This window comes from Canis lupus, chromosome 13 (assembly GCF_011100685.1).
Source record: "Canis lupus familiaris isolate Mischka breed German Shepherd chromosome 13, alternate assembly UU_Cfam_GSD_1.0, whole genome shotgun sequence".
NCBI lineage: Eukaryota > Metazoa > Chordata > Mammalia > Carnivora > Canidae > Canis > Canis lupus.
In genome coordinates this window covers 1498486-1522498 of record NC_049234.1, presented here as the reverse complement: position 1 = coordinate 1522498, position 24013 = coordinate 1498486, and the positions used below count along the sequence as shown (strand labels likewise).

Below are 24013 nucleotides of genomic sequence, written 5' to 3'. Positions count from 1 at the left end.
GCAAGCTTTATATCACTTCACTCCAAGTAGGACAGCTATAATAAAAAAGACAAATTAACAAGTGCTGACAAAGATGTGGAGGAATTTGAGCTCTCATATACTGCTGGTGGGAGCATAAAATGGTACAAATACTTTCAAAAACACTTTGGCATTTCTTCAAGAGGCAAAATATACAGACATAATATGGCCCAACAATTTTATTCCTAGGTATGTACCAAGAGAACTAAAATCACTCTACTCAAAACTCTGTACCCAACTTTTCAAGGCAGTATTCATAATAGCCCAAAGGTGGAAATGACACAGATGTCCAGGAATCGTTGAATGGATAAGCAAAATATGATATAGCCATATAATGGAAAATTACTTGTTTATCTCAAGGAATCAAGTATTGATTCATGCTATACTACCTTGAATACATGCTAAGTAAAAGAAGCTAGTCACAGAAAACCACACATTGCATGATTCCACTTAAATGAAATCGTTAGAACAGGCAAAAACCATAGACACAAAAAGTGAATGCCAGTGTTTGAGGGGAGGAAAGAATGGAAAGTAACTGCTAATAGATATGCAGTTCTTTGGGGAGTGATTAAAATGTTCCAGAATTAGAAAATGGTGATTGTTGCACAACTTTGTAAATATACTAGAAAACCATTAAATTATGCACTTTAAAAATAGTGAATTTTATGGAAAAAGAATTATATCTCATCAAAAGTGAATTAGTCTACCACATGATTTCACTCATGTGGAATTTAAGAAACAAAACAGATGAACATAGGGCAAGATAAAGAAAAATAAAATAAGACAAAAGCAGAGAGGGAGGCAAACCATAAACTCTTAACTATTGGAAACAAACTGAGGATTGCTCGAAGGGAAAGTCTAAGGGAATGGGGTAACTGGGTAATGAGCATTTGATGCAATGAGCACTGGGTATTATATGCAACTGATGAATCACTAAATTCCACCCCTGAAACTAATAATACATTGTTAACTAAATTGCATTTAAATAATTTTTTTTTTTTTAGTGAATTTGGGAAACCTAGGTGGCTCAGTGGTTGAGCATCTGTCTTTGGCTCAAGTCGTGATTCCGGGGTTCCAGGATCGAGTCCCGCATCAGGTTCCCTGGAAGGAGCCGGCTTTTCCCTCTGCCTATGTCTCTGCCTCTCTCTGTGTGTCTCTCATGAATAAATAAATAAATAAATCTTTAAAAAATTTATTAAAAAAGTGAATTTGTCTTTAATAATATGCTTTATTCTTTAGGCAAAGAGCAATTTCCATATCAGTCATGAGAACAGAATATTATCTTCTTTTTCTGTTTATATTACAAACTTAATTCACGATGTTAAAGGAAGGATTATTACAACCACTCAATAAATCACTGCAAATTACAGCTTTAAGTGTTCAGAAGCCAGAGAGACATCTGCCTAGATGAAACACAGGCTAGCATTCTGACATAAAACACAAAGCTGAAGTTGAAATTTGATCCTAGGAAAGTATATTAGTCCCTCTCTGATAAAAAGCAATCACACAGGATTTAACTAAAGCGTAACATCCCACTCTTAATTTACATGCAGGTTATGTGCATTCATAAATACATTTCTGCATCTCTACATATACTTTCTGATAAAATATTATTAGCTCTACTGGGACATGGGATATCAAATAAGAGGTATTCGTCAGTTTTGCTCTCAACTATATCTCCAGTTTCTAGAAAAGTAATGGCCACATGGTAGGGGTAGAGAGTCATAATAAAAGGTAGATAGGTTCTCAGGTTAGGTGCAAAAATCTGGTTCTATAACACTGCAGATTATCTAAACAATTACTGTTAGTACCAACTCCTATGAAAAGTAAACTACCAGAGATAAGAGATAGGAAGATGTAGGGAAGTAAGCAAGAGAAATACCCCCATTTTAAATTTTTGCACATAATTTTCAAACAAGTAAAAATATCATGTGTATTCCTATTTAACCTTTTAGTTCTTCTTTTCCCAGGGACCCAGATTCAGTATAGATTTGGGGCAGCATTCTGCTGCAATCCTGCCCACTTCCATGTACCAATGGATGTGCTGCTGAGCAATGATTAAGTCAAATACATATCAAAAAGGATTGACTAGGAGAAACTAAACACAGGATAATTGAAAAAGGGGAGTCATAACTGAAGTCAATTAGAAAATACAACTTAACATATTTATTATTTCCTGTAATAGAAAGCATAAAAATTAAAATCTTAATTTTAAAGAAACTGTATACATTTAAATGAAGAGTTTTAAAATTTTAAATTCAAGAATAAATAATTCAATCTTAAAGTTCAGACTTTTCTAAATTACATATAAAGAAATGAAATTACAGTCAGATTTAAATTACTATGAAGTGTTTATCAGATAAGCTCACTGTAATATAATTTGTTTTATAATAAATATCACAATGAATATTAAAGATACCACAAATAACATATGTTTAACAATAAGAAATGTGTTCCACAAAAAGCAATTGCAAAACAAGATAGAAGAATGTGGGATCTAGGAGATGAAAGATCCAACACAGGAGGAGAGTGACAGGAATGCCCCAAATGAAAATACTGAATTAGTGACAAGTATGTGAAAAATATAATAATAATATTTAAAGTATATTTATTATTTACTTTGAGGGAGAGAACATAGGGAGGGGCAGAAGGAGAGGGAGAACCAGAATCCCAAGCAGGCTCCATGCTCAGCACAGAGCTGGATGCAGGGCTCGATCTGATGACCCTGAGATCATGACCTGAGCCAATATCAAGAGTCAAACCTTTAATTGACTGAACCACCCCAGTGCCCTCAGAACAGCGATAAAACAATTATTAAATACAGGAAAAACACATGCTATGACAGAAATGATAACCTAATTATAAGATACAACATGATTGTACCATGAATATTTATAGACAGAGATATGTAAATTCTGAAAAAATACATTCATTGATTAATCAAACATGGTAATAACAATTTTGAGAGTAGGTATATGTAAGAGGAATGTATGATGTGAACAAGAGAGACTGAAAGTTAGCCAAATATCATTTTGCACAGTAAGACATCAATAAATTTTGCTCTAAAGTGAAAGATCAAGAAAAGTCATATTATTTAAAAATATGGGAATAAACATCAAAATAATTATTGAAAAGATGTGAGATATGTTACCTCTTAAAAAGGGAATATAAAAAAAAAAGTACAACTGCCATGATGGAGAATATAATTAGGAATCTCAAACTGTGGCCAAGAAAAAACAGAGGTAGATAAGCCTTAAATTTTCTTGTTGAGGTTTATCTCTCTGGCCACTAGCAGAATAAAATTTTCTGTTTGAAAAGTTTCCAATTCACTGTCATGTAACTATCAAAAATTATGAACTGTGAATGGTTCTCTTAACAAAAAATTAGCAAGCACTACAAAAGCAAGCCACTGTGAGAGACAGTCAGAAAAATCAACAAACAACAAATTTAGACTTTTCAAATACTGGAAATATTCAAATATAGAAAACAAACATCTAGGTATAAAATGTTTAAAATGCAAAAGTATGGTATCCTGCAGATTATCAAACAATGAGAAAGTATCGGGAAAGAATATATATACATATATATTAAAATAATATATATATTAAAAGATTTTATTCATTTATTCATGCGAGACATAGAGAAGAGAGAGAGACGGGGGCGGGGGAGGGGGGGCAGAGACAGGCAGAGGGAGAAGCAGGCAAGGAGCCTGATGTGGTATTCGATTCCAGGAATCACGCCCTGGGCCAAAGGCAGGCACTAAACCACTGAGCCACCCAGGGATCCCACAGAAAGTATGTATTTTAAAGGAAAATGGCAATTATAAAATGACAGTTCTTGATGTAAATAAACTCATTGGGCAGGTTAAATAGCAGATTAACTATAGTTGAAGAGAAAAAAAGTGAAGTGGAAGAAGCACATGAGCTCATTTAGAATGCATTTGAAAGAGAAAAGTGAAAGAAGATTGTTAAAATGAGGTTAAGGGCAGCCCCGGTGGCGCAGTGGTTTGGCGCCGCCTGCAGCCTGGGGTGTGATCCTGGAGACCTGGGATAGAGTCCCACGTCGGGCTCCCTGCATGGAGCCTGCTCCTCCCTCTGCCTATGTCTCTGCCTGTCTCTCTCTCTCTGTGTCTCTGAATAAATTAAAATCTTAAAAAAAAATAAAATGATGTTAAGAGATATGAGGACTAAGAAAACTAAACATATGTTAGATTCCAGAGGGAGATACCAAAAAATGGGGAAGAGGCAATATTGCTAAAAACAGTTGAGAATTTTACAAAATTGTTGGAAGACAGTAAGCCTCAAACTCAAGAAGCCCAATAAAGTCAAAATGTATAATTAAAAATAAATGCATCTCAAAAACTACAATGAGGTATCACTTGACACTTGTGAGAAAAGCTAAAATCATCAACACAAGAAATAATAGGTGTTGGCCAGGATGTGGAGAAAGGGGAATCTTCTGGAACTGTTGGTGGGAATGCAAACTGATCCAGCCACTCTGGAAAACAGTATGGAGGATCCTCAAAAAGTTAAAAATAGAATGAACCATCCTATGATCCAGCCACTGCCGACTAGTTATTTACTCAAACAACACAAGAGTACTAATTTGAAGGGATACAGGCATTTTGATATGTATAGCAGAAGTATCTACAACAGCCAAATTGTGGAACAACCCAAATGTCCACTGACTGATGAATGGATAAAAAAGATGTGATACACACGCACATGCATGCATGCACACACACACACACACACACACAATGGAATATTACTCAGCCATAAAAAGGAATGAAATCTTGCCATTTGCTAGATATTATTATGCTAAGTGAAATACGTCAGAGAATGACAAACACCATACGATTAAACTCACAGGCGGAATTTAAGACACAAATAAATATAAAGGAAAAAAGAAACAAATCAAGAAACAAAGTCCTACCTACAGAAAACAAACTGATGGTTACCACAGGGGAGGTGGGTGGAGGGATGCGTGAAATAGAAAACGGGGATTAAGGAGGTGCACCTGTGATGAGCACCGGGCGATGTATGGAATTGCTGAAACACTAAATTGTACACTTGAAACTAATATTAAACTACATGTTAACTAACTGAAAATTAAAAACTTTTAAAAAACACAGATATATTTTATTAAACAAATCATTTCTATTATTTATTAGTATTAACTACAATGTATTGTACAAATCACAGAGATTCTATCAGGAGATGCAAAGACAAAGAAATCTCATCCTTTTCCATAGCCATGCAGACACAACTCACTACATACATGTTCTCAGGATAAACACAAACTTTTAAAAAATTATGATGAAAAATACACCCACAAACCCTATATAAACAAAGAAGTTTATAAATTTAATAGTATGTGAACTTCAAAGAACCAAAGTAAATTCAAAAATTAGACATTCTCCAAAGTGGGCAAGTTATTTTAAAAGTCTTTTCAGATGCACCAAAAATTAAATGTACTGAGAAATTTTTTTTAAAAACTTTCTCATTGAGTTAGTAGCATTCCTTTTTTTTTTTTAAGATTTATTTATTTATTTATTCATGATAGACGCACACACAGAGAGAGAGACAGAAAGAGAGAGAGAGAGAGAGAGAGAGAGGGGCAGAGACACAGACAGAGGGAGAAGCAGGCTCCATGCCTGGAGCCCGACACGGGACTCGATCCCAGGACTCCAGCACCGTGCCCTGGGCCAAAAGCAGGCACCAAACCGCTGAGCCACCCAGGGATCCCCAGTAGCATTCCTTTTTAATTGAAGTTTTAGAGACAGGAAAACGAAAACAAATGCACCAAAATACTGTGATTTGAAAACTAACCTTAAAACCCTATTTTATTCCTCACCAACAAATGTTCATAAAAGTTATTTGATTACATTATGTCAGAGATGACTGAATGACATAATAGCCAGCCTGCGAATGTTAAGCAGGTGATAAAAGAGAATTATCTATTAACTTAATATCAATTTAGTTGAAATTTAGAAATAAAGTTCTTTTAAATTTAAAGGGATATTTTCATATTATGCTCAATTTACAAGACCTCGCCTTTAAAAATAACACACATGTTCTGACATGCGTAGACAACTAGTCTAATCTTGAGTTTACTCAGAACAGATACCCCATAAATCACTAAAATTTGACAATATATTATTCTGTTTAATTTTAGCCTGGGAGACAACTAATGAGAAAAGTGTGCTTTATTTCTCTGCTCACTGCCAAAATGACTCACTTACGCACATTCCACTCAGGCTTCACAAATTAATTAAACTAAGGCACCAACTGTCATTTCAGTTACATCCTAAACTGAAGAATTAGAATGAAAAAAGAGTGACAGAACAAAAGTGCAAAGGATTATAATTAAACATACATGCTTGTTAGCTCTAAAACTTTGTTGGCCAATAAGATGGTCTTGTAAAATATCAAGGTATAAAAGGGGACAAGCATCCTGTATCTTACGTTAAACCAATGAATGAGATAAAAAACATAAACATATTCATGTTCATCTAAGCTTCAGTGGCTAAAACTCACTATTTTTCTATTATGTAGCTATAGTAAAGTAAGGATATTTTAGATTTGTATATCTCTTAAGAAATTATTTGCTACTCTTTTTTTTTAAGAATAATTTCATGAATTTTGGTCAGTTTAAATAAATAAAAAAGAATCAAAACTATGGGTGGAGAATAAAGGCAAGATAGAGTAATCACAGGCAAGAAATGACAGGGCAGGGTTGAGCTGCCAACTACTGGTAACTTTATTCAAGGTAATCGTCAAGTTTAGTACAACTGAATCATAAGACTCTAAGGTATGTAAGTATGGTAGCTCATGTTACTTAATTAACAATTACCAAGCCTTCCCCTAGGATATAGAAAATCACAAGAGAACTCTATCCCATCATAACAAAATAAGCCATATAACCAACCTATTAAAGCTTTTCAACATTCATCAGATATAGCAGTGTTTGCAAAGAAATCTCATGAACAAAAATAAAAGTGAAAGGCCAGTCATAGGCAGGAAGGAATGAATAGTGGCTTTCATTCTTGGTGTAGCAGTAGGAGGAGAAACAAGTTGTTAAGAAAAAAAACAAGAGAAATTTTAACAAATGTTTAAAGACCAGTTTGGGGACTGGCATGACAATGTAGAATCTCTGAGAATAATAGACACAATAGGAATGTACCTACCCGGCATTTTTTCAACAAACCTCCACCAAATATTCATGAGAATGGCATAGCATACGACTGAAGAAATGAGGAAGACCCTACCTACAGCAGGTGCATGGAGTCTGATGACTTCTGAGAGCAAAGAAGGAGAACTAAGGGAAATCCCACCGTCATTCCGAACTTTCCAATGAGCACCAAACAGGGCTATCTGTGACTAGGAGAAGAAAAGTGGAACTAAGACAGATCCCCCTCTAAGAACAAGCGAACAAGGCATGTTAGGTCTGAGCACAGATAAGAAGTGAGAGAAAAATCACAAACCATACTGAAACAAAAATTGTGATCCTGCTCATAAAAAAATGTGAAACCTATGTCACACTCCATTGAAATAAAGAACTTGACCCAGCTCAACTACAGAATAAAAACAAAGAACATAAAGCATAGAGAATATAGTCAATATTATTTTAGTAATGCTATATGGTGACAGATAGCAACTACACTTAACATGGTAAGCAATGTACACAATTGAACCACTATGTTTTACGCCAGTAAATAAGTGCATGTCAATTCTACTTCAATAGTAAAAATTTATTTTTTTAATTTTAATAATAAATTTATTTTTTATTGGTGTTCAATTTGCCAACATCAGAATAACACCCAATATAATCAATAGTAAAAATTTAAAAATAAAGGAGGAGAAGCAAAAACCAGGTACAACTACACTAATAACATGACAGAAGAGGCATGTTGTTTTATGGGCATAAAGTAGGTACTATTATTCTTTTTTTTTTTTAAGATTTTATTTATTTATCATGAGAGACACAGAGAGAAAGGCAGAGACACAGACAGAGGGAGAAGCAGGCTCCCTGCAGGGAGCCCGATGCAGGACTCAATCCCAGGACTACAGGATCACGCCCTGAGTCGAAGGCAGATGCTCAACCGCTGAGCCACCCAGGCGTCCCTATTATTCTTTTTATACACAACATTTGACATTCATTTAAAAAATTATAAAGGACAGTAAAAGAAAAGAAATAACCATCATCAAAAAGAAAACAATCAATAGCCCAAGTTCAAAAGGTAGCATAAATACTGGAATTATCAAAGATTTTAAAACAACTCTGAGGTAGTGTACATGAACTAAAGGGGAACTGCAATAGAGAAAAAGAAACTATTAAAAAGAGACAAATGGAAATATTAGAATTTTAAAAATAATACTGGAGGTGAAAAATTCTTTGAAAATTTCTTTTCAAAACTGATAAATAATACCAACAGACAGATTAAAAAAAAAAAAAAAACCTAAGCAAACACCAAGAGGAATAATTAAAAAGAAAAACAGATCTAGACACATCACAGTCAAATTGCAGGAAAGCAAACAGAAAAAAATTCTGAAATTACTCAGGGGGAAAAAAAAAGACATTACATATAAAGAAACCATGATGAAAACAGAATAACTCCTCATCAGAAATAACAGCGATGCAAAGACAGTGGAATGGTTATCTTTAAAGTGCTGAAGTAAGAGAAGACAATCTAGAATTATGTCTGTTGAAAGTATGTTTTAAAAATGAAGACAAAACAACAAAAACAATTTGTCTCCTAAAAACTTGCACTACTAGAAATTAAGAGAAGTACTTTAGAATGAAAGGAAATATACCAGATAGAAATTCAATTCTAGAAAATGAGGAACACCAGAAACACTAAATATGTAAATAAGATTGCTTTAAAAATATGCTATTTTTATTTATATATACAATTACAGTTATATACAGACACACCTGCATATGTATGTGTGTGTGTGCATGTGTATCTTTAAATCTCCCTTAAAACTCCGAACTATTTGGAGTAGGAATAATAACAATACAGTGTGGGGTAAAATTACACAAAGAACTAAAATATATGTCCACAGAGCAGAAAGAAAAGGATGGTGGGAACTAGAAGTAAAATAGTGTAAAAACTGCATTTGTCTTATTTTTTAGTTTACTATAGATTCTGTCACTGTCCTCTAAACTTGCCAATTTTATTGTTAAGCCCAATTCATATCATACAAAAATATTTAGTAAGCACTTATTTATGTACATATATACTTTATTTTTTCCCATTTAACCAAATTTTGCACACCCTTTTTTAAAACAAAATATTTTATTTTTTTTATTCATGAGAGTCACACACAGAGAGAGGCAGAGACACAGGCAGAGGGAGAAGCAGGCTCCATGCAGGGAGCCTGACACAGACTCGATCCCGGGTCTCCCGGATCACGCCCTGCGCCAAAGGTGGCACCAAACCACTGAGCCACCCGGGCTGCCCTGCACATCCTTTGATTCTAATTAGCTTCTACCACTAAGACTTTGACCATCACTGACCTTTCCATTTTTTAGCCAAGTATAACACTGAGAATATAGAGCTCAATTAGAGCCACTGACTCACTTCAGCTTTCTCAGTTAAAAAAGAATGTCATCATTCAGAACAAGGATGGCAGGGGAGGTTATGAGTGCTTTAGGCAACAGCCTAAGTAATCTGAAACAATGACACACACGATCCCTTTACAACATTAAGGAGCTTTCTGTATTCCTTGGTTAGAAACTCAAAGTGAGTCAGCTATACTGTTGCATGTTTTTTTCAGTCCACTTCAGGTACAGAGAATGTAGAAGAACTGGATTGCATCATGACTGTGTTTTTATTTTTCCTACTGGTCTCTTTCATTCTCTCCAGATCTGTTAATCAATTTTATCAGACATTAAGTTAATAACTGGTCTCCTTCTATCTGACTCATGCGTCTTATTTCTCAACTGGCAAAGACTGCACAAGTGAGATTTAATAGTAATCTCAAACTGTGTCAATTAATAATTTGTGATATTTCAAAGTTTTCTTCTCATCTTCACATTCAAGACATAAAACTCTAAAACTGTAAAGATAATTATAGACAGCTTTCACAATGAAAAGCTCAGAACTTCTGAGGCGCCTGGCAGAGCTCAGTCAATTTTGCATCTGACTACCTCAGGGCCTTGAGTTCAAGGCCTGCATTGGACTCCACACTGGGTGTGAAGCCTCAATCAATCAATCAATCAATAAGCAAGCTTAGAACTTCTGAACAATAAAAAGCCATAACCAAAATTGAAAGCAAAAGTGAAACTAGAAGAAAATATTAGAAAAATAGGTAACACAGATAATATTCACAATATAGGAAACCTCCTAAAAGTTACTAAGAAAAAAGATACATAACAAACAGAAAAATCAGCAAAAAATATAAACAGACAAATCACAGAATAAATACAACCAGCCTTCACTAAAGCTCAACTTCATTAATGGCAAAGAAATCCAAGGTAAAACAAAAAGATAATTTTCCAATGGCAGATGAGTATTAAATGAATGAAATTCTAATACAGATAAGGCTATGAAAGATAAAACACTCTCATGGTTGCTAAAAGAAATGGAAATGGGTACAGGCATTTTGAAAGCCACTTTGGAATTACCCATCAAAATTTTCAATGTACATACTCACTGATCCAGCAATTTTAGTTCTTGGAATCCTACTGTAACATTTGTAAATGCTCTTAAATATATGCACAGAAAAATGGCACAAATCTGTTCATCTGTAGTATTATTTATAATAATAACTATGTAAATAATATCAACATCTACAGTCAAACTATGATAATTTCTTTAATGGAACATCAATCAGCTATTATATTATGAAGCGCACATATAACTAATGACACAAATATAATGCAGAACACTATAAAGTGAAAAAAAGCATATTCCAAAAAATAGAAAAGGAAAACTTCCAAACAAAGTAAGTTTAGAGGAAACATACCTCAATATAATATGGACTATATACGAAAAATACATAGCTAACATAATCCTCAATGGGGAAAAACTGAGAGCCTTTCCCCTAACCTTAGGAACAAAAAAGGATGTCTACTCCCACCTATTTTATTCAACATAGTACTGGAAGTGCTACCCACAGCAATCAGACAACAAAAAGAAATAAAAGGAATCATCAAGGAAGAAGTAAAATTTTCCTTACTTGCATGCAAGTGACTCAATACTATAGTAGAAAAACCACAGACCACCAAAAAATTACCAGAACTGATAAATGAATTCAGTAAAGTCACAGCATACAAAATCATTCCACAGAAATCTGTTGCATTCCTGTACACTAATAATGAAGCACCAGAAAATGAAATTAACAAAGCAATCCCATTTACAATTAGATCAAAAACAATAAAATATCTAGGAATAAACTTAACCAAAGAGGTGAAAGACCTGTACTCTGAAAACTATAGAACAATGATGAAAGAAATTGAAGATGACACAAAGAAATGCAAAGACATTCTATGCTCATGGATTAGAAGAAGAAACATTGTTGAAATGTCTCTACTGCTCAAAGCAACCTACACATTTCATGCCATCCCTATCAAAATACCAAGAGCATTTTTTACAGAATTAGAACAAATATTTAATCCTGAAATCTATGTGGAACCACAAAAGACTCTGTATAGCCAAAGCAATCTTGAAAAAAGTAGAGCAAAGCTGTAGGCATCACAATTTCAGATTTCAAGTTATATTACAAAGCTGCAGTAATCAAAATAGTATGGTACTGGCACAAAAATAGACACAAAGATTAATGGGACAGAATAGATAATCCAGAAGTAAACCACAATTATATGGTCAATTAATCCTTGACAAAGCATGAAAGAATACCCAATGGCAAAAGATGGTCTATTCAAAAAATGATGTTGGGAAAACCAGACATCAACATTCAAAAGAAGGAAACTGGACCATGTTCCTGTATCATACACAAAGATATATTCAAAATGGTTTAAAGACCTAAATGTGAGACAGAAATATAAAACTCTGAGATGAGACAAGAGCACAGACAATAATTTTTCTAGATATCTATCCTGAGGTAGGAGAAACAAAAGCAAAAATAAACTATTGGGACTGCAAAATAAAAAGATTCTGCACAGTGAAGGAAACAATCAACAAAACTAAAAGGCAGTGTACAGAATGGGAGAAGATATTTGCAAATGAAATATCTAATAAAGAGTTAGAATCCAAAGTATATAAAGAACTTAAAAAATCCAACACCAAAAAAACAAATAATCCAATTAAAAATGGGCAAAGGATCTGAACAGGTATTTCTCCAAAGAAGGTATTTCTCCAAAGATCTCCATTCAGATGACCAACAGACACATGAAATGATGCTCATCATCATTTATCATCGGGGAAATGCAAATCAAATAATGAGATATCACCTCATACCTGTCAGAATGGCTAAAATCAACAACTCAAGAAATGATAAATGTTGGCGAGAATGTGGAGAAAAAAGAACCCTTGTACACTGTTGGTGGGAATGCAAATTGGTGCAGTCACTACGGAAAACTGTGTGGAGGCTCCTCAAAAGATTAAAAATAGAGCTACTAAATATTTACCCAAAGAATACAAAAACAAATTCAAAGGGATACATGTACCCCTCTGTTTATAGTAGCATTTACAATAGCCAAGAATGCAAGCAGCCCAAGTGTCTATCAGTTGATGGATAAAGAAGATGTGGTACATATATACATACACAAAGGAATATTACTGAGTCACTAAACGAATGAAATCTAACCACGTACAATGACATAAGATGGAGCTAGAGAGTGTGTTAAGCGAAGTCAAAGATATATGATTTCACTCACATGCAGAATTTAGGAAATAAAGGGGAGTAAAGGGCAAAGAGAGAGAGAGGCACACCAAGAAACAGACTGATAACTACAGAGAACAAACTGATGGTTACCAGAGGGGAGGTGGGTGGGTGAATGGGTTAAATAGGTGATGGGGATTAAGGAGTGCATTTGTCAAGATGAGTACTAGGTGATTAATGACTTAAAATAACGTGAAAAGAAGCAAAGTATAGATACAAGTATATTGCACAGAAATTTCAGGTATTACATATATGTGTATGTGATATATGTGTTTATTTGAACATAAAATAGTGCTATGTCTGAATGTATATATGGCAATATTCAAGTAATGTACTATAGAAAAAGATCTGCAACTCTATGAACCATGCTATATACAAACCAAGGTAGAACAAACACATCACTTCACGATTTACTAATAGATTATATTATTTATATTCTAAAACCAAGAAACTACACTAGCATTTTTCCTGGTCAATTCTGAATTTCAATGAAAATTTTGGTTCATAGAAGAGACAAAAACCAAACTTTGATTCACCACAAATAAAACCCTTTGGAAAATGATCAGATCTCATAAAAGTCTCTCTTTAATTTATCTGCAATTTGTCATTGTTCTTTATTCAGGATTTTCATCATGTAGAATTCCCATCACAGCGATCCTGCACGATATCAGAATGAACAAATCTACAATCCTATAAATTACATAGTAACATTTAAAACCAATTCCTCAATTTAAAATGAACTTAGGGATCCCTGGGTGGCGCAGCGGTTTAGCGCCTGCCTTTGGCCCAGGGCGCGATCCTGGAGACCCGGGATCGAATCCCACATCGGGCTCCCAGTGCATGGAGCCTGCTTCTCCCTCTGCCTATGTCTCTGCCTCTCTCTCTCTCTCTCTGTGTGACTATCATAAATAAATAAAAATTAAAAATAAAAAGAAATTGGTTAAAAAGAATTTAAAAAATAAAATGAACTTAGAGGACAATATAATCAAACTATAGATTATAAATCAAGATATAATTATAAAATTTATCAATTTACTCATACACCTCAGTAAAATCTTTTCTATTGTCCAAATTATTAGTTTTATTAATTTCAAGTATTTCTTCATCTCTTTCATAAACAGACCTAAAACTCCAACATATATCTTAATCATATTAGCATATAATAGCTTGAGCCTATGAACTTTATAAAGCCAATATAAAGAGACAACTACCCTCTGAATTAATGATATATAAAATATGAATTGACGTATAATAACTTGGAATAAAAGAGTATTAGTATGGTATAACTTAGAGCCAATACAGATGTGTTTAACTCTAAATACTTCATAGGTATTATTACTGATTTGGCATTTTAATTTTGCTGATTATATGAAGTTATCCACATCTGGCTTAAATTTTAAGCAAACAGGGTGAAGGATTATATTGTTGTATTTCTATTTATAGATTCCAGCAAGAAGCTTAATAATGCTTGTTATTGGGGTGCCTTGGTTAAGCATCTAACTCTTGGTTTGGCTCACATTATGATTTCAGGTTCCTGAGATCAAGTCCCACACTAGGCTCCACGCTCAGCAGGGAGTCAGCTTCTCTCTCTCTCTCTCTGCCCCTCCCCCAGCTCACATGCTCTCCTGCTCTCACTCTCTCAAATAAATAAATAAATCCCTTTTAAATAATAGATGGATGGATGGATGGATGGATGGATGGATGGATGCTTGTTAATAAAATGGTTCTTATATAACTGGAAGAATCTTCAGAGTCATCCCCACCAGATGATGTCTGTAATTTTTAAATTCCATGTACCAGTAGAGGTTGGAAAGGACTCTTGAAATCACAGTAGTACTCAAAAGACAAGACAGAGAGTACATTTTAATTATGAAATCCTTGAATACTAAAAATTTTTTATAAAAATAAATCTTAACTCAGAAGTTAAAAGCAATGCTTTTTTGATTAAGTCCAGATAAGCATGTATTTTCTGGGTACTTAACATCATTACTTCTCATCCAAAATATTATAAATTTCAAGTGTTTCTAAGTCCAAGATATGCCTCTCCATTCCAGCATTCTTTTTCAGAAAAGTTATTTTTTTCAAATTATCAGAAATTCAAGTTTTAAAAAAATTTTTTTAAGATTTAATTTATTTATTCATGAGAGAGAAAGAGAGAGAGAGAGAGAGAGAGGCAGAGACACAGGCAGAGGGAGAAGCAGGCTCCATGCAGAGAGCCTGACGTGGGTCTCGATCCGGGGTCTCCAAGATCACGCCCTGGGCTGACAGCAGCACTAAACCACTGAGCTGCTGAGCCACCCGGGCTGCCCTCAAGCTTCTTTTCTAACACAAGAACTCTAAGACCACCAAGTATCAACAATAAACAAAAATTTTTTGATAAACGTTTTCCTGTATGTATCAAAACCAACAAATTAAAACTCCCCGAGGGGAGGAACAAGATGGCGGAAGAGTAGGGTCCCCAAGTCACCTGTCCCCACCAAATTACCTAGAAAACCTTCAAATCATCCTGAAAATCTATCAATTCGGCCTGAGAATTAAAGAGAGAACACCTGAAACGCTACAGTGAGAAGAGTTCGCGCTTCTATCAAGGTAGGAAGACGGGGAAAAAGAAGTAAAGACACAAAAGGCCTCCAAGGGGGAGGGCCCGCGAGGAGCCGGGCTGAGGCCGGGGCGAGTGTCCCCAGGACAGGAGAGCCCCGTCCCGGAGGAGCAGGAGCTGCACCGACCTTCCCGGGGGAAAGGGGCTCGCGGGGAGGTGGAGCAGGACCCAGGAGGGCGGGGATGCCCTCGGGCTCCCGGGGACACTAACAGACACCTGCGCCCCGGGAGAGTGCGCCGAGCTCCCTAAGGGCTGCAGCGCGCACGGGGGACCCGGAGCAGCTCGCGGGGCTCGGGGGCGGCTCCACGGAGGGGGCTGCGGGGCGGGAGCAGCTGGGGGGGCTCGGGCAGAGGAAGAGGCTCCGTGTGGAGGGGGCTGCGGGGCGGGAGCAGCTCGGGGGGCTCGGGGGCGGCTCCGCGGAGGGGGCTGCGGGGCGGGAGCAGCTCGGGGGGGCTCGGGGGCGGCTCCGCGGAGGGGGCTGCGGGGCGGGAGCAGCTCGGGGGGCTCGGAGGCGGCTCCGCGGAGGGGGCTGCGGGGCGGGAGCAGCTCGGGGGGCTCGGGGGCGGCTCCGTGGAGGGGGCTGCGGGGCGGGAGCAGCTCGGGGGGCTCGGGGGCGGCTCCGCGGAGGGGGCTGCGGGGCGGGAGCAGCTGGGGGGGGCTCGGGCAGAGGAAGAGGCTCCGTGTGGAGGGGGCTGCGGGGCGGGAGCAGCTCGGGGGGGCTCGGGGGCGGCTCCGTGGAGGGGGCTGCGGGGCGGGAGCAGCTCGGGGGGGCTCGGGGCGGCTCCGCGGAGGGGGCTGCGGGGCGGGAGCGCCAATCCAACAGTGCAGGCCCCGCAGCACAGGGCGCCGGGACACAGCCCAGGACCCGGCCTCCCCCGGGACAGGCAGAGGCCGGGAGGGCCCAGGACAGCAAGGACGCTCCTGCCCCGAGCTGAGCAGATCAGCGGCCCCGCCCCGGAGCCTCCAGGCCCTGCAGACGGAGAGCTCCGTGGTGACTGCGGGAGCTGACTCCAGGGCTCCAGAGCTGCCTCCGCCACTGGGGCTGTTCCTCCTGGGGCCTCACGGGGTAAACAACCCCCACTGAGCCCTGCACCAGGCAGGGGGCAGAGTAGCTCCCCCAAGTGCTAAACCTGAAAATCAGCACAACAGGCCCCTCCCCCAGAAGACCAGCTAGATGGACAAGTTCCAGGGGAAGTCAAGGGACTTAAAGTACACAGAATCAGAAGATACTCCCCGTGTGTTTTTTTTTTCTTTTTGATTTCTGTTTGCTTCTCCCACCCCTTTTCTCCCCTTTCTTTCTCTTTCTCTTTTTTTTCTTCCTTTTTTCTTTTTTCTTTTTTGGCCACTCTGCACTGAGCAAAATGACTAGAAGGAAAACCTCACCTCAAAAGAAAGAATCAGAAACAGTCCTCTCTCCCACAGAGTTACAAAATCTGGATTACAATTCAATGTCAAAAAGCCAATTCAGAAGCACTATTATACAGCTACTGGTGGCTCTAGAAAAAACCACAAAGGACTCAAGAGACTTCATGACTGCAGAATTTAGAGCTAATCAGGCAGAAATTAAAAATCAATTGAATGAGATGCAATCCAAACTAGAAGTCCTAACTACGAGGATTAACGAGGTGGAAGAACGAGTGAGTGACATAGAAGACAAGTTGATGGCAAAGAGGGAAACTGAGGAAAAAAGAGACAAACAATTAAAAGACCATGAAGATAGGTTAAGGGAAATAAACGACAGCCTGAGGAAGAAAAACCTACGTTTAATTGGGGTTCCCGAGGGCGCCGAAAGGGCCAGAGGGCCAGAATATGTAGAACAAATCAAAGCTGAAAACTTTCCTAATCTGGGAAGGGAAACAGGCATCCAGATCCAGGAAATAGAGAGATCCCCCCCTAAAATCAATAAAAACCATTCAACACCTCAACATTTTATAGTTAAGCTTGCAAATTCCAAAGATAAATAGAAGATCCTTAAAACAGCAAGAGACAAGAAATCCCTGACTTTTATGGGAAGGAGTATTAGGGTAACAGCAGACCTCTCCACAGAGACCTGGCAGGCCAGAAAGGGCTGGCAGGATATATTCAGGGTCCTAAATGAGAAGAACATGCAACCAAGAATACTTTATCCAGCAAGGCTCTCATTCAAAATGGAAGGAGAGATAAAGAGCTTCCAGGACAGGCAGGAACTGAAAGAATATGTGACCTCCAAACCAGCTCTGCAAGAAATTTTAAGGGGGACTCTTAAAATTCCCCTTTAAGAAGAAGTTCAGTGGAACAATCCACAAAAACAAGGACTGAATAGATATCATGATGACACTAAACTCATATCTGTCGATAGTAACTCTGAATGTGAACGGGCTTAATGACCCCATCAAAAGGCGCAGGGTTTCAGACTGGATAAAAAAGCAGGACCCATCTATTTGCTGTCTACAAGAGACTCATTTTAGACTGAAGGACACCTACAGCCTGAAAATAAAAGGTTGGAGAACCATTTACCATTCAAATGGTCCTCAAAAGAAAGCAGGGGTAGCCATTCTCATATCAGATAAACTAAAATTTACCCCAAAGACTGTAGTGAGAGATGAAGAGGGACACTATATCATACTTAAAGGATCTATCCAACAAGAGGACTTAACAATCCTCAATAAATATGTCCCGAATGTGGGAGCTGCCAAATATATAAATCAATTCATAACCAAAGTGAAGAAATACTTAGATAATAATACACTTATACTTGGTGACTTCAATCTAGCTCTCTCTACCCTCGATAGGTCTTCTAAGCACAACATCTCCAAAGAAACGAGAGCTTTAAATGATACACTGGACCAGATGGATTTCACAGATATCTACAGAACTTTACATCCAAACTCAACTGAATACACATTCTTCTCAAGCGCACATGGAACTTTCTCCAGAATAGACCACATACTGGGTCACAAATCGGGTCTGAACCGATACCAAAAGATTGGGATCGTCCCCTGCATATTCTCAGACCATAATGCCTTGAAATTAGAACTAAATCACAACAAGAAGTTTGGAAGGACCTCAAACACGTGGAGGTTAAGGACCATCCTGCTAAAAGATAAAAGGGTCAACCAGGAAATTAAGGAAGAATTAAAAAGATTCATGGAAACTAATGAGAATGAAGATACAACCATCCAAAATCTTTGGGATGCAGCAAAAGCAGTCCTAAGGGGGAAATACATCGCAATACAAGCATCCATTCAAAAACTGGAAAGAACTCAAATACAAAAGCTAACCTTACACATAAAGGAGCTAGAGAAAAAACAGCAAATAGATCCTACACCCAAGAGAAGAAGGGAGTTAATAAAGATTCGAGCAGAACTCAACGAAATCGAGACCAGAAGAACTGTGGAACAGATCAACAGAACCAGGAGTTGGTTCTTTGAAAGAATTAATAAGATAGATAAACCATTAGCCAGCCTTATTAAAAAGAAGAGAGAGAAGACTCAAATTAATAAAATCATGAATGAGAAAGGAGAGATCACTACCAACACCAAGGAAATACAAACGATTTTAAAAACATATTATGAACAGCTATACGCCAATAAATTAGGCAATCTAGAAGAAATGGACGCATTCCTGGAAAGCCACAAACTACCAAAACTGGAACAGGAAGAAATAGAAAACCTGAACAGGCCAATAACCAGGGAGGAAATTGAAGCAGTCATCAAAAACCTCCCAAGACACAAGAGTCCAGGGCCAGATGGCTTCCCAGGGGAACTCTATCAAACGTTTAAAGAAGAAACCATACCTATTCTCCTAAAGCTGTTTGGAAAGATAGAAAGAGATGGAGTACTTCCAAATTCGTTTTATGAGGCCAGCATCACCTTAATTCCAAAACCAGACAAAGACCCCACCAAAAAGGAGAATTACAGACCAATATCCCTGATGAACATGGATGCAAAAATTCTCAACAAGATACTGGCCAATAGGATCCAACAGTACATTAAGAAAATTATTCACCATGACCAAGTAGGATTTATCCCTGGGACACAAGGCTGGTTCAACACCCGTAAAACAATCAATGTGATTCATCATATCAGCAAGAGAAAAACCAAGAACCATATGATCCTCTCATTGGATGCAGAGAAAGCATTTGACAAAATACAGCATCCATTCCTGATCAAAACTCTTCAGAGTGTAGGGATAGAGGGAACATTCCTCGACATCTTAAAAGCCATCTATGAAAAGCCCACAGCAAATATCATTCTCAATGGGGAAGCACTGGGAGCCTTTCCCCTAAGATCAGGAACAAGACAGGGATGTCCACTCTCACCACTGCTGTTCAACATAGTACTGGAAGTCCTAGCCTCAGCAATCAGACAACAAAAAGACATTAAAGGCATTCAAATTGGCAAAGAAGAAGTCAAACTCTACCTCTTCGCCGATGACATGATACTCTACATAGAAAACCCAAAAGTCTCCACCCCAAGATTGCTAGAACTCATACAGCAATTCGGTAGCGTGGCAGGATACAAAATCAATGCCCAGAAGTCAGTGGCATTTCTATACACTAACAATGAGACTGAAGAAAGAGAAATTAAGGAGTCAATCCCATTTACAATTGCACCCAAAAGCATAAGATACCTAGGAATAAACCTAACCAAAGATGTAAAGGATCTATACCCTCAAAACTATAGAACACTTCTGAAAGAAACTGAGGAAGACACAAAGAGATGGAAAAATATTCCATGCTCATGGATTGGCAGAATTAATATTGTGAAAATGTCAATGTTACCCAGGGCAATATACACGTTTAATGCAATCCCTATCAAAATACCATGGACTTTCTTCAGAGAGTTAGAACAAATTATTTTAAGATTTGTGTGGAATCAGAAAAGACCCCGAATAGCCAGGGGAATTTTAAAAAAGAAAACCATATCTGGGGGCATCACAATGCCAGATTTCAGGTTGTACTACAAAGCTGTGGTCATCAAGACAGTGTGGTACTGGCACAAAAACAGAGACATAGATCAGTGGAATAGAGAATCCAGAAGTGGACCCTGAACTTTATGGGCAACTAATATTCGATAAAGGAGGAAAGACTATCCATTGGAAGAAAGACAGTCTCTTCAATAAATGGTGCTGGGAAAATTGCACATCCACATGCAGAAGAATGAAACTAGACCACTCTCTTTCACCATACACAAAGATAAACTCAAAATGGATGAAAGATCTAAATGTGAGACAAGATTCCATCAAAATCCTAGAGAAGAACACAGGCAACACCCTTTTTGAACTCGGCCATAGTAACTTCTTGCAAGATACATCCACGAAGGCAAAAGAAACAAAAGCAAAAATGAACTATTGGGACTTCATCAAGATAAGAAGCTTTTGCACAGCAAAGGATACAGTCAACAAAACTCAAAGACAACCTACAGAATGGGAGAAGATATTTGCAAATGACATATCAAATAAAGGGCTAGTTTCCAAGATCTATAAAGAACTTATTAAACTCAACACCAAAGAAACAAACAATCCAATCATGAAATGGGCAAAAGACATGAACAGAAATCTCACAGAGGAAGACATAGACATGGCCAACATGCATATGAGAAAATGCTCTGCATCACTTGCCATCAGGGAAATACAAATCAAAACCACAATGAGATACCACCTCACACCGGTGAGAATGGGGAAAATTAACAAGGCAGGAAACCACAAATGTTGGAGAGGATGCGGAGAAAAGGGAACCCTCATACACTGTTGGTGGGAATGTGAACTGGTGCAGCCACTCTGGAAAACTGTGTGGAGGTTCCTCAAACAGTTAAAAATAGACCTGCCCTACGACCCAGCAATTGCACTGTTGGGGATTTACCCCAAAGATACAAATGCAATGAAACGCCGGGACACCTGCACCCCGATGTTTATAGCAGCAATGGCCACGATAGCCAAACTGTGGAAGGAGCCTCGGTGTCCAACGAAAGATGAATGGATAAAGAAGATGTGGTTTATGTATACAATGGAATATTACTCAGCTATTAGAAATGACAAATACCCACCATTTGCTTCAACGTGGATGGAACTGGAGGGTATTATGCTGAGTGATGTAAGTCAGTCGGAGAAGGACAAACATTATATGTTCTCATTCATTTGGGGAATATAAATAATAGTGAAAGGGAATATAAGGGAAGGGAGAAGAAATGTGTGGGCAATATCAGAAAGGGAGACAGAACGTAAAGACTGCTAACTCTGGGAAACGAACTAGGGGTGGTAGAAGGGGAGGAGGGCGGGGGGTGGGAGTGAATGGGTGACGGGCACTGGGGGTTATTCTGTATGTTAGTAAATTGAACACCAATAAAAAAATAAATTTAAAAAAAAATAAAAAAAATAAAAAAAAAATAAAACTCCCCAATATTTGTTTTCACAAAGTAACCTGAAAAAAATTACTTTCCCCCATAATTGGGCTGGTCTTGGGGAGGGTAGTGGGGAGGATAGTGGGCTGAGGCAAAAAATAAATCTGCATGTTTAATTTAGCCTATTTATTACTCTCCAAATACACTTATAGAGCATTTAATGGTTATTTAGAATCTTATTCTATTTACACCGTGCAGAACATCATAAAGAACAGCAGGTCTCTAAAACATGCCAATGGTTCCAGTTTTTATATCTGTAATATAGCCATAAAACACTTTAAGACACATGTAAATTTGTCCTAGAGGAAAAACACAGTCGGCAACTTCAGCCACAGCAACTTCTTGCTAGACACATCTCCAAAAGCAAGGGAAACAAAAGCAATGTTGGGACTTCATCAAGATAAAAAGCTCTGGCACAGCAATGGAAGCCGTCAAAAAAACCTAAAAGGCAACCTACAGAATGGGAGAAGATATTTGCAAATGACTTATCACGTAAGGTCTAGTATCCAAAATCCATAAAGAACTTATCAAACTCAACACCCAAAAAACAAAAAATCCAATCAAGAAATAGGCAGAAGACATGAACAGACATTTCTCCAAAGAAGACATACAAATGGCCAATAGACATGAAAAACTGCTCAACATGACTCAGCATCAGGGAAATACAAATCAAAACCACAAGATATCACCTCATTTGGGTCAAAATGGATAAAATAACAACTGAGGCAAGGATGTGGAGAAAGGGGAACCCTCTGACACTATTGGTGGGAATGCAAACTCCTGTAGCTACTGGAAAACAGTATGGAGGTTCCTCAAAAGGTTAAAAAATAGAACCATCCTACAACCCTGCAATTGCACTACTATTTATCCAAAGGATACAAACATAGTGATTCCAAAGGGGCACATACACCCCAAAGTTTACAGCAGCAATGTCCACAATAGCCAAATTATGAAAAGAGCCCAGATGTCCATCAACAGATAATGGATAAAGAAGATGTGGGGTACTCACTTACTCAGCCATCAGAAAGAATGAAAACTTGCCATTTATAATGACGTGGATGGAATTAGAGGGTATTATGTTAAGGGAAATAAGTTGGAGAAAGACCAATACCATATGATTTCACTCACTTGTGGAATTTATTAAACAAAACATATGAGCACAGGGGAAGGTAAGGAAAAATAAAGTAAAATGAAAACAGGGGAGTCAAATCGTAAGAAACTCTTAACCCTAGAAAACAAACAGGGTTCCTGGAGGGGAGATGGGTGGGAGGATGGGGTAAGTGGGTGATAGGCATTAAGGAAGGCACTTGATGTAATGAGTACTGGGTGTTATATGAAACTGATGAATCACACAATTCTAACCCTGAAACTAATAATAAGAAAAAAAGCACATATAAATTTGAAGTAAAGGCAACAGAAGCCTTATATAGAGTTTTTAAGGTTATCTGGTTGTGAGGATTAGTAACAAAATTAGAGCTCTAGTTTCTGAACAACATTCCAGTATTAAATGAAATCTATACTTACAACCATTAAGGGAGTATTTTAGAAATCATTATCATTTAGGTAGTCTAAATTGGATTAGAGTTTTCTGGAAAATCAAAGATTAATATGAACAAATATAAAAAATATAGAATACAAGGAAAATTAATTATTGCTATAGCTATTGAAACCAATCACAATTATAAAGCATATTAATTTCAAACTACCTTATTACTTTAAAACACAAAAACAGAGCTCTGAATGACATATGATTTAAAAGTATTATAAAGTTTGCAAAATTTATTTAATTTTATAACTCCTAAACATAGAATAAAAGGTTAAATTCAAATATTGGTAAGGATTTGGTACAACTGATAGTTTAGGTTTCAGTCCACAGATTTTGAGATATTTTTGTAAAATTTTTAAAGTATTTTGGAACACAGCCATATCAATTAGATATTGTCTATGGTTGCTTTTGCACTAAAATAGGAGAACTAGGGCAGCCCAGGTGGCTCAGCAGTTTAGTGCCGCCTTCAGCCCAAGGCCTGATCCTGGAGACCTGGGATCCAGTTCTACGTTGGGCCCCCTGCATGGGGCCTACTTCTCCCTCTGCCTGTGTCTCTGCCTCCCTCTCCCTCTCCCTCTCCCTCTCTCTCTCTCTCTCTCTATCTCTCTGTCTCTCCTGAATA

General features: G+C 37.8%; 1 protein-coding gene across 11 annotated transcripts in view; it reads right to left on the bottom strand.

The window, feature by feature from the left end:
• Positions 1-24013, bottom strand: part of VPS13B (vacuolar protein sorting 13 homolog B) — a 734128-nt gene that overhangs the window by 422435 nt on the left and 287680 nt on the right. The gene's annotated exons all lie outside the window — the stretch shown is intronic.